The sequence below is a fragment of the Dioscorea cayenensis genome, chromosome 2 (genome assembly GCF_009730915.1).
Source record: "Dioscorea cayenensis subsp. rotundata cultivar TDr96_F1 chromosome 2, TDr96_F1_v2_PseudoChromosome.rev07_lg8_w22 25.fasta, whole genome shotgun sequence".
Taxonomy (NCBI): domain Eukaryota; kingdom Viridiplantae; phylum Streptophyta; class Magnoliopsida; order Dioscoreales; family Dioscoreaceae; genus Dioscorea; species Dioscorea cayenensis.
Window position 1 is genome coordinate 7008951 of NC_052472.1, and position 8706 is coordinate 7017656.

Genomic DNA, 8706 nt, shown 5'->3' on the forward strand with positions numbered 1-8706 from the left:
ATTCATCGACATAGGGAATTCACAGCTTGAAATCCAAATTAAATCTAAGATGTAAAATCAAAGATTCAAGTTTCAAACAAGTCAACAAATGAGCTTAACAACCTCAAGGATAAAGTGTTGGAGAGTTCACAAGTTGTAAAGAGCTTCACAAGCATGAAAGGCAAAGCTTATGAAAAATCAAATCAAGTTCCAAATCAAAATCTAACAATGCAAATTCAAATGTCCAAGTCCCAAGTTTCAAACAAATCAACAAATGAGCTCAACAATCTCAAGGATAAAGCGTTGGAGAGTTCACAAGTTGTAAAGAGCTTCACAAGCATGAAAGCCGAAGCTTATGAAAAATCAAATCAAGTTCCAAATCAAAATCTAAGAATGCAAGTTCAAATGCCCAAGTTTCAAGTTTCAAATGAATCAACAAATGAGCTCAACAACCTCAAGGATAAAGCGTTGGAGAGTTCATGAGTTGTAAAAAAAGCTTCACAAGCATGAAGGCCGAAGCTTATAAAAAAATCAAATCAAGTTTCAAATCAAATCCAAGATGCAAAAGATCAAATGTCCAAGTTTCAAGTTTCAAATAAATCGACAAATGAGCTCAACAACCTCAAGGATAAAGCGTTGGAGAGTTCACAAGTTGCAAAAGGTTTCACAAGTCTGAAGGCCGAAGCTTATGAAGAATCAAATCAAGTTCCAAATCAAGTCCAAGATGCAAATTCAAATATCTAAGACACAACTTCACCCGGGCTTTTTAAGTCATGTTCAAGATGGATATTTCGACCGTTGACGAAGACCAAAAAGTCAACAAAAGTCAAAGCGATTTTCAAAGAAAATAGTCGGAAGGAGATAAAAAGGCTACAATTATTGTCGCTCAATATGATTAAATTCCAAAACTTTCAGTATTTTTCAATGAAGTCATGAATTCATGAATAAAATTTATTTTTTTGGAATATGTTTCTTTCTTCACACTTATTTTTCTTAATCGGAGGTTCCCTCATGACAACGTCCCGGGGTAATTAACACTAGGGGCTTGCTCCTAATGGAAGTCATGAACCCACAATCCCTTGAAGTCTACAAAATATTAAAATTTGATTTGTGATCAATGCTTTTTATCCGGTCAATCCTAATTAAAAGTCGGGTGGAAAGAAAGGAGCCCACATAGCGTTAAATTTTTGAATTAGCTTATGTAGACACAAGTTTATTTAATTTTTTTTAATAATAGTTTTCATAATGACAAATCCATGTATTAGCCGCTATATATATATATCTATTAAATTAAAAATAATTTGTTTAAGGCCATAAAATGATCTCCACTATTTTTTATCATTTATTTAAATAAAAATTTTAAGTAGAAAAAATCTTTACCACAATATATTATTTAAAAAATTATCAGAGAAAGAATTTACTTTTGGCTACTAATTATTATTTTAAATAATAATAATAATAGATTATATTATAAAATGTAAAAAAAGTCACATAATTCATTCTTACTATTGTGAGCACTTGTGCAATCAAAGCTATGTTCTCATTCTACTATTTAAACAAAAATAACAAGTTTTGTTTAAAAGTTTATTATGTACCATTGTTCTCCATCCTTCTCTTTTGTATATAAATAAATATAACAAGTTCTACATAATATATACACATTATTTAAATGCTTATATTCAGATTTTTTTTTGGAAAAAGAGTCACCACCTTTTCTTTTTCTGTATAAGTTGAACATTGAACATGAATCCATATGATTAATTTATTTGAGATTGCTACTAATCACAGTCATACTTTAATGATATAACTAATCATAATTAAACAGTAATGAAGGAGAGAAATTCCTAAAGCCTGAAAATACAAGACGCCGCCCAATTCCTTCGACCGATCCGGTAACCCTCTCTCTCCTTATATACAAAGCCCACATTCTCAATCTCTCTCCAACTCCTCCGTGCCTTCATCTCTGGTGGTGCTTCTCTTCGTTCGTCGGTGACTTCTCGTCAAAGGAGTTGAGCAGCTGGAAGATCAAGTTCAATGCGTTAGATCTTGGAGGTCATCGGATTGCTCGCCGTGTATGGAAGGATTATTACGCCAAGGTATGACTTGATCTTTAGAACATCAGGTTTTTTTAGATCGATTGATCTACTAATCTAGCTTTAGTTTCTGTTTCATTTCCATTCTAAGTAGTTGTGACAACTGAGGATAAATTTTGTTGTGACAATTACTTCTTTACCAATTTCCCTTTATGCTTTTTGTTTAGTTCATGAATCGAAAGGGCACTAAATAATTTAGCTGAATTATTGTGTGATTATTCAAGATGGTCAATTATTAAAAAATAAACCACTTTTAAAATTCATTTATAAAATAATGGAAAATATCTAATTCTACTGGTTAATGCGCTAAGTTAGATTGTAACCAACCCTCACTGCTACGAATGTATAAGCAATAAAACATGTTTATATTTTGTAATAAGCATGAACAAATACCAATTTTGAAGGGGCATATACATAAATACACACATTTATAAGGGGATATAATAGCATTTTCCTCATTTTACATCTGAAGCACCACGCCATCATACCACCTGCATCTTATATATTAAAATAGAGGTGAAAATTTATAGAAAAAAATACACTCCAAACCTTGCCCCCAAACATTTCAATGAACCACGAAAGAAATTATGATACATGATTCAAAACAACAATGCTATTGGTTATGGACAAATAAGGAATCAAAATGAAAAAAAAAATATATATATATATACTCAGATATATTTATGTATGTATGTATATATGTATAAGTGTATGTATATATGTATGCCTTAATATCTATAATAGTCTTGAACTATGTGACGACAATGGGTAGCTTCGAGACCCTTGTGATCTCGTCTATTATTGGCTCACTCTCCTCCTCAAATTGCTTGTCTTCGCCATCTTGTAAAATCAAAGACATACACAATGCAAAATAACTTATGAAGGCTATAATGTGATCCCAAGCTATACAACACGAGAATATGAATAGCAATACTTTTAAAATGGAGAGAAGATTCAAATTATTTAGTAATCAAGGAAACATCGACAACATAACACTGGTCAAATTGTAGGTCTTGATGAGTGTATCCTGTGTGCAGCTGAACCAAGTATTATCATTATCACACTATAGTTCTTAAAACTTGGTTCATATATATAAGTTCAGCTAAATTATTAGTTAATTAGTTCATGGATCCAATAATTGGTCAATTATATCTTCATTAGATTATTCAAGATGGTTTGAAATTCCTCTTTTCTTTATTTTATTACATCATTTGATTTTTTGTCTAACTCAATGGACATAACCTCGTGCATCTTTTAGTTCAAAGAGGATTGGATTGCTCTACCAAAAATTTAATCTATTGATGGAGTTTGTAGGTTTTTGAGCAATTTGACTTGGATCACCAAGCTCAGAACTTTTTTGATTACCAGCTGATTTATAAGGGGCATCTAGTTTAAAATCATAAAAGATTAAATTAGAATGCGTTTTGAAAAGTGCTATAGTTATTATGGGAGTGAAATGCATATGTGGAGACATGAGTCTGTATAGATTTAGTGTTTACCTTATTTGGGATTAATACTAAAAGAGTGAGAAGGTCATCCTGAGTATGGGATGCAAATTATTATTTGTTGCTATGTAGATTGCAAAACTACCTTGCATGTGTATGATGGTTCTTGGACCATTTGGGTGTACTTTGTTCTTGCATTTTGAATAACTTGTACTATGTCTTTCTTTTTTTTTTTAGTCTAAGCTTATAAATTTGTGACCAGATTTTTTTCCATTTGATGGCGTATATAGGTGTATGCTCTACAAGAAGGTGCTAAGTTTAGTCCACTGTGGATGCTCTGCAAGAAGGTGCTAGTTTCTTAAATTGTAATCTATTCACTCTACCCATCCCAATCATTATTTGACTGGTTGATTTGCTGGTGTTGTTTTCATACAACACCCTTTGAAATTTTTAGTCTTTTTTCACTTATATATAAATGCAATAAATTCGTTTTATGAATATATATATATATATATTTTTTTTTTTTAAAAAATGAATAAACTACTTATATTAGAAAAGACAAATTGACATACAGAGACTAAATAGAAACGAATTCATAAGAAGTGGAGAATAAAACACAACAAATGAATACTATATGTTTTCACTTTATCAATTTAATTTCTAAAATAGTTAGTATTTTAATGTTTTTAAAGAAATTACCAATTTTCAACTTCTATATAGTTTTTTATTCGATATGACTATATGAGGAATGGTATGGTTGTGCTAATAATTGATGAGATCCGCAAGCGCAGGGGTCATCAAGTAATAAACCTCTCATGCAAGCATAAGAGGGTTGTATTCCCTGGGGTCCCAAGAGTTGCAATTCCTTTCCCCTACACGGCACTATCTAGTATACCAAAGATAAGCTTGAAACAAAATAAGAAGACCAACAAACGAACTAACTATAAACAAATGGACTAAGGCACACCACATAAGCACATTAAGGAAGCAATTAACAATGAAAGAGCGAGGCACTGGGTGAGGAACCCCTCGGGATTATTAAAGCTAGAAGAATGCTAGAATTACAAAGGCAATGGTGGTTTTGAGCCAAAAGGCATCCAAAAGTATGTAAACCCCGATGGTCACGGTGATTGACCCCTAATCCTATACAAGTATTGGCTTGGAATCTCTTCCGGCCAAATCCTCCTATGATTGCATTACACTTAGGGAAATCTCTAATTACGGTCAAACACAATATCTAGGTTCATCCCTAATAGTTGGAGGGGTACAAAATTCCTGATGGTCACGATGTATTCATACATGAATCCCTTTAAAGCTAAGTGAGTCTAATACAAGGGCAATGTTCACGCAACCAAATATAACCAAGAAGTTTAACCACAGAGTTCTCATGCAATCCAACACATCAATGAACACAAAGCTTGAACCACAAACCAAACCAAATACACTAAAAGTAAATCACAACATCCATACAAGCAAGTTCATCCCAAGGTTCATCAGACGCCCGGTGGCCTTAGGAGTCTAGTTCAACATGAATAAGAGAAAGATCTCAAAAATACATATCAAGCATGATCAAAATCATGGACAAAATCCCTTAGATGTGTTGACTAGAAGATGGTGATGGGAATTCGGCGGATTGACCCCGACGAACTCCTAGATGATCTTCTTAATAGCAACCTTCTTTTCTCCTTGGATCTTGCTCCTCAGATTTACTTTCTCCAGCCCCTTGAAGCCCTAGAAGATGATAGTGGAGAAAAGATGGCCAAAAACCCTTTCAATGTGCCCTAACCCCTCTTTTAAAGTCTTCTCTGGTTAGATTCACGGTGTGGCTCACCGTCGTGAGGATGCCGGTAAGCTCCTTAAGATTTCTGTCAATTTTTCAGTAAATTGCTACAGTAACTCTAATATAGTAATAGGCACGTAATTTCTCCATCTGGCTTGCGGGTTTCTTCAAGGCCGTAATGTTGCTCACAAGGAAAACCCGAGACTTTGTCGTTTCTTCAATCCTTCATTCTACAATACTTCCTATGGTGTTGCTATAGTGTCCTGGGCTCTAAAACATCATTTTCGTTGCCGATTTCTTCCTAAATTGCATTATCTAGCTCACCTAGGCTTCTTTGAGGCTTGTAACACGAATGGACCAATTTAAATGCACAAAGGGCATCGGTTTACCAAAATACCAGTAAATAGTACACTACTGATATGTATAAAATACATACATTTAGACACTTATTAATAATGTTCTATATATTCACATCCAGCATTAGCTTCCATATTAGTTGGAAATATATGATTCTAAATTTTTTTCTTAATAGACCTGATATTGTTATCCTAATATATTTTAGATGATTTACCTTTTTTTTAATAAATATGAATAAAAGTTAGCTAAGAGGAAGGACTGAAAATATTTTTAAATAAAAAATAATAATTTGATGATTTATAGAAAACATATAAGATATCAATTATATATAATTAAGCAGGGAAATGCATATTAAGAAAGGGCCATGAAGTATGCACTCATTTTAGCTAAGTTTCTAGGGAAAATGGGTTCACATTTGGCCATGCATGCATGTCTCTAAAAATACCCTCTCAAATTCCATGCGTATCTCTCCACCAATACCACCTTTTCCACCTGCTCCCGAGTAGCCATGCATGCACGACCACTGGTGACTCACCGGTTCAGTTTTTATTTAGGTGAGTTTTTATAGTTTCTTTGGTTGTTTTTATAGTTTTTTAAGATCAATGTGGGCTTGAGAATTGTTGATGAAGAGACTCTGAAATTTTAATTGACATTTTCATCAAGGATGATCTAATTCAATTTTGGATGCTGACTTTTGACTGGTTGATCATGAAGATGATATTGCAGGATTCAGTGCCATGAATGTGAGAGGACCTTCTGCGTTTCTACCAAACGATGCTTCTACTTCTTTATTGACTGATGATATAGGAGTTAATGAATCAGATGCTTCTAATATTATTCCACATGATCCACTTAGAATGATTGACGACATAAATTCTTTAAAATCAGAGGTAGATACTTTACCTTGATTTTTGATTTATTTTTTTATTTTTGACTTACTGTTAAAATTAAATTTGGTCCTAGTTGAAAAGGTGATCCCAAAATTATGTTCTTTGTTGGACCATCCACAACCTAACAATGCTTATTGGTTTGCTACTACAGTTAGCATTGGAAAATGAAGAACTAATGTGAACATTAAAAACTGAGTCGCATAATAACTCCAAGCTGAAGGTAATCACAAGTCTGTAATTGTTATTTCTTTGGACTATTTTTTTCCTGGATAATCAGCCAGTTGGTTTACCTCATTTTACGGATTGCCTACAACACAGTTATCTTTGTCTAGTACTGTTACATGTTGACACATGAATCTTGTGGCTAAATCCTTGTGAAGTCTTTTTGAGTTTTGAAGTTGTTGGAAATTCTTTTTAATTACCCTTGTCATACAATGGGATAAACTTATTTCTGTGCTATTGTATTCTGTTATATATCCCTGATATTACTATACATATTGGCAGGTGTGGCTGCACACAGGTATACACATGGAATTAAGGCCTTAATTTAAGTATGATTTACATGCGTTTTTATGGATAGAATTTGAACTAAAGTTTGGATAAATCTTATGCCAATCAATTGTCTAATATATATTTATGTAGACAAGCATGATAGTTATTTCTATCCGACTGAGCTATCCCCATTATTCCTAGAACAATAATCCCACTTTCTGGGTGCAATTACTCCTTGCGTATGTTTTTTGGTAATGATGTTTGGGAATAATAAAAGTAGTGAATAACTTTGAGGCTTTTCCATCCCCTGATATGTGGATTATCCAATCATGCATGGGTAGGGTTTTTGTTTGCGTGCATGCATATGGCGTGTGCTTGCATGTGGTTGTCTTTTGGCATGAGCAATGTGTGTGTACACTTGCACATGTAAATTGTTATTATCTAAACCTTATTCTAGCAGTTATCTATGTTTTCTTTGCAGAATACTATATCATTATTATGGAAATTTCTTTAGGCGTGTGCAACAAGGAAGATAGAAGAGCCCAGTTGAAGATTTTTGGAAAGCTTTTGCTACCACTCCAAGTTCTCATGATTTATTTATCCTCTTGCACCTGTGTAAAGATAGAAGGGCCCAAAGTGATAAGATAGAAGGGCCCGTGTTATTACTTCGATTTCATGAATTCTTTACTTTAAGCACAGATCACCTAATTAAATATATCATTCTTCTTTTAGTAAATAGCTAATAAACAATCAGTGATCCCATGTGATCCATGATATACCTACACTATTTGTTTACTCATGTTTGTTGCAAGTTTGTTCTTTCTTTTGTGATTTTCAAAACTGTAGCTAATTCTATTTGCTCCAGATTAGAGCTGATCAATTCATAGGCTTGATTGTCTCTATTTACCAATTCCATCCTTACGACATGCTTAATTTACTTAATAATCTTTTGAATCCAAATAATTGATAGAGCACAGGATTCTCAAACTTTTTTACTGATTCAATATGAAAAAAACATCGTATGCTCATGTAGGACTTGAAATCCCTAACAAATCTGTTAATGCTTGCATGCGAATGATGATTACATTTGTGCAATGTTGATTTTTTTTATGTTTTTAATAATTGAATTTGATAATTTTTTCATTTGTTTTCATGGTGTTTTTTTTTTTTTGTTTTTTCAGAGATTCCATACATTTAGATTGTCACAGTGCATGAGTTCTAGTTCATGGGTATTGTGAGTTATGACAAGATTGTAATGGACCTCTTGGATGATGTTGCCAACTTTGTCGCCGCATGACAACCGATGCTAAGACCCCAAGTCACTCAATACATCACCAAGCCAACCATCTATCATGTGCTTGTTGTCTATATGTATATACTTTATTGTTGTGAGAGACTAATAATATTTGTGTGTGAGCACGTATGGTTGTGTGTGTGTTTTCTTATAATATGTATATTGATTATAAAAAAAAGTTGTTATTTCGTTTATCATTTTTGTAACTTTTATGGTGTGAGATTAATAAATTAAAATATTTAATGTTGTCTTTGATGTTGCCTCATATATATATATATATATATATATATATCTTTGTTTGTCTATGATAAGTGCTTGTTTGTACATATTTTAAGTTGATATTGTACATAGATTGAGCATGTCATTTGGTGTTTTA

At 32.9% G+C, this 8706-nt stretch overlaps 1 long non-coding RNA gene across 3 annotated transcripts; it reads left to right on the forward strand.

The window, feature by feature from the left end:
• Positions 1 to 1781: 1781 nt before the first annotated feature.
• On the forward strand, positions 1782 to 7916 carry LOC120280849. 3 transcript variants are annotated; one of them, XR_005542423.1, is made up of 5 exons: positions 1782 to 2075; positions 3808 to 3864; positions 6369 to 6544; positions 6696 to 6764; positions 7497 to 7916. It is a non-coding gene; the product is annotated as an uncharacterized LOC120280849 (long non-coding RNA). The 3 variants fall into 3 exon arrangements; XR_005542422.1 differs by having other exon boundaries at positions 1784 to 2075; positions 7518 to 7916; XR_005542419.1 differs by having other exon boundaries at positions 1785 to 2075; positions 6696 to 7916.
• The last annotated feature ends 790 nt before the right edge of the window (positions 7917 to 8706 follow it).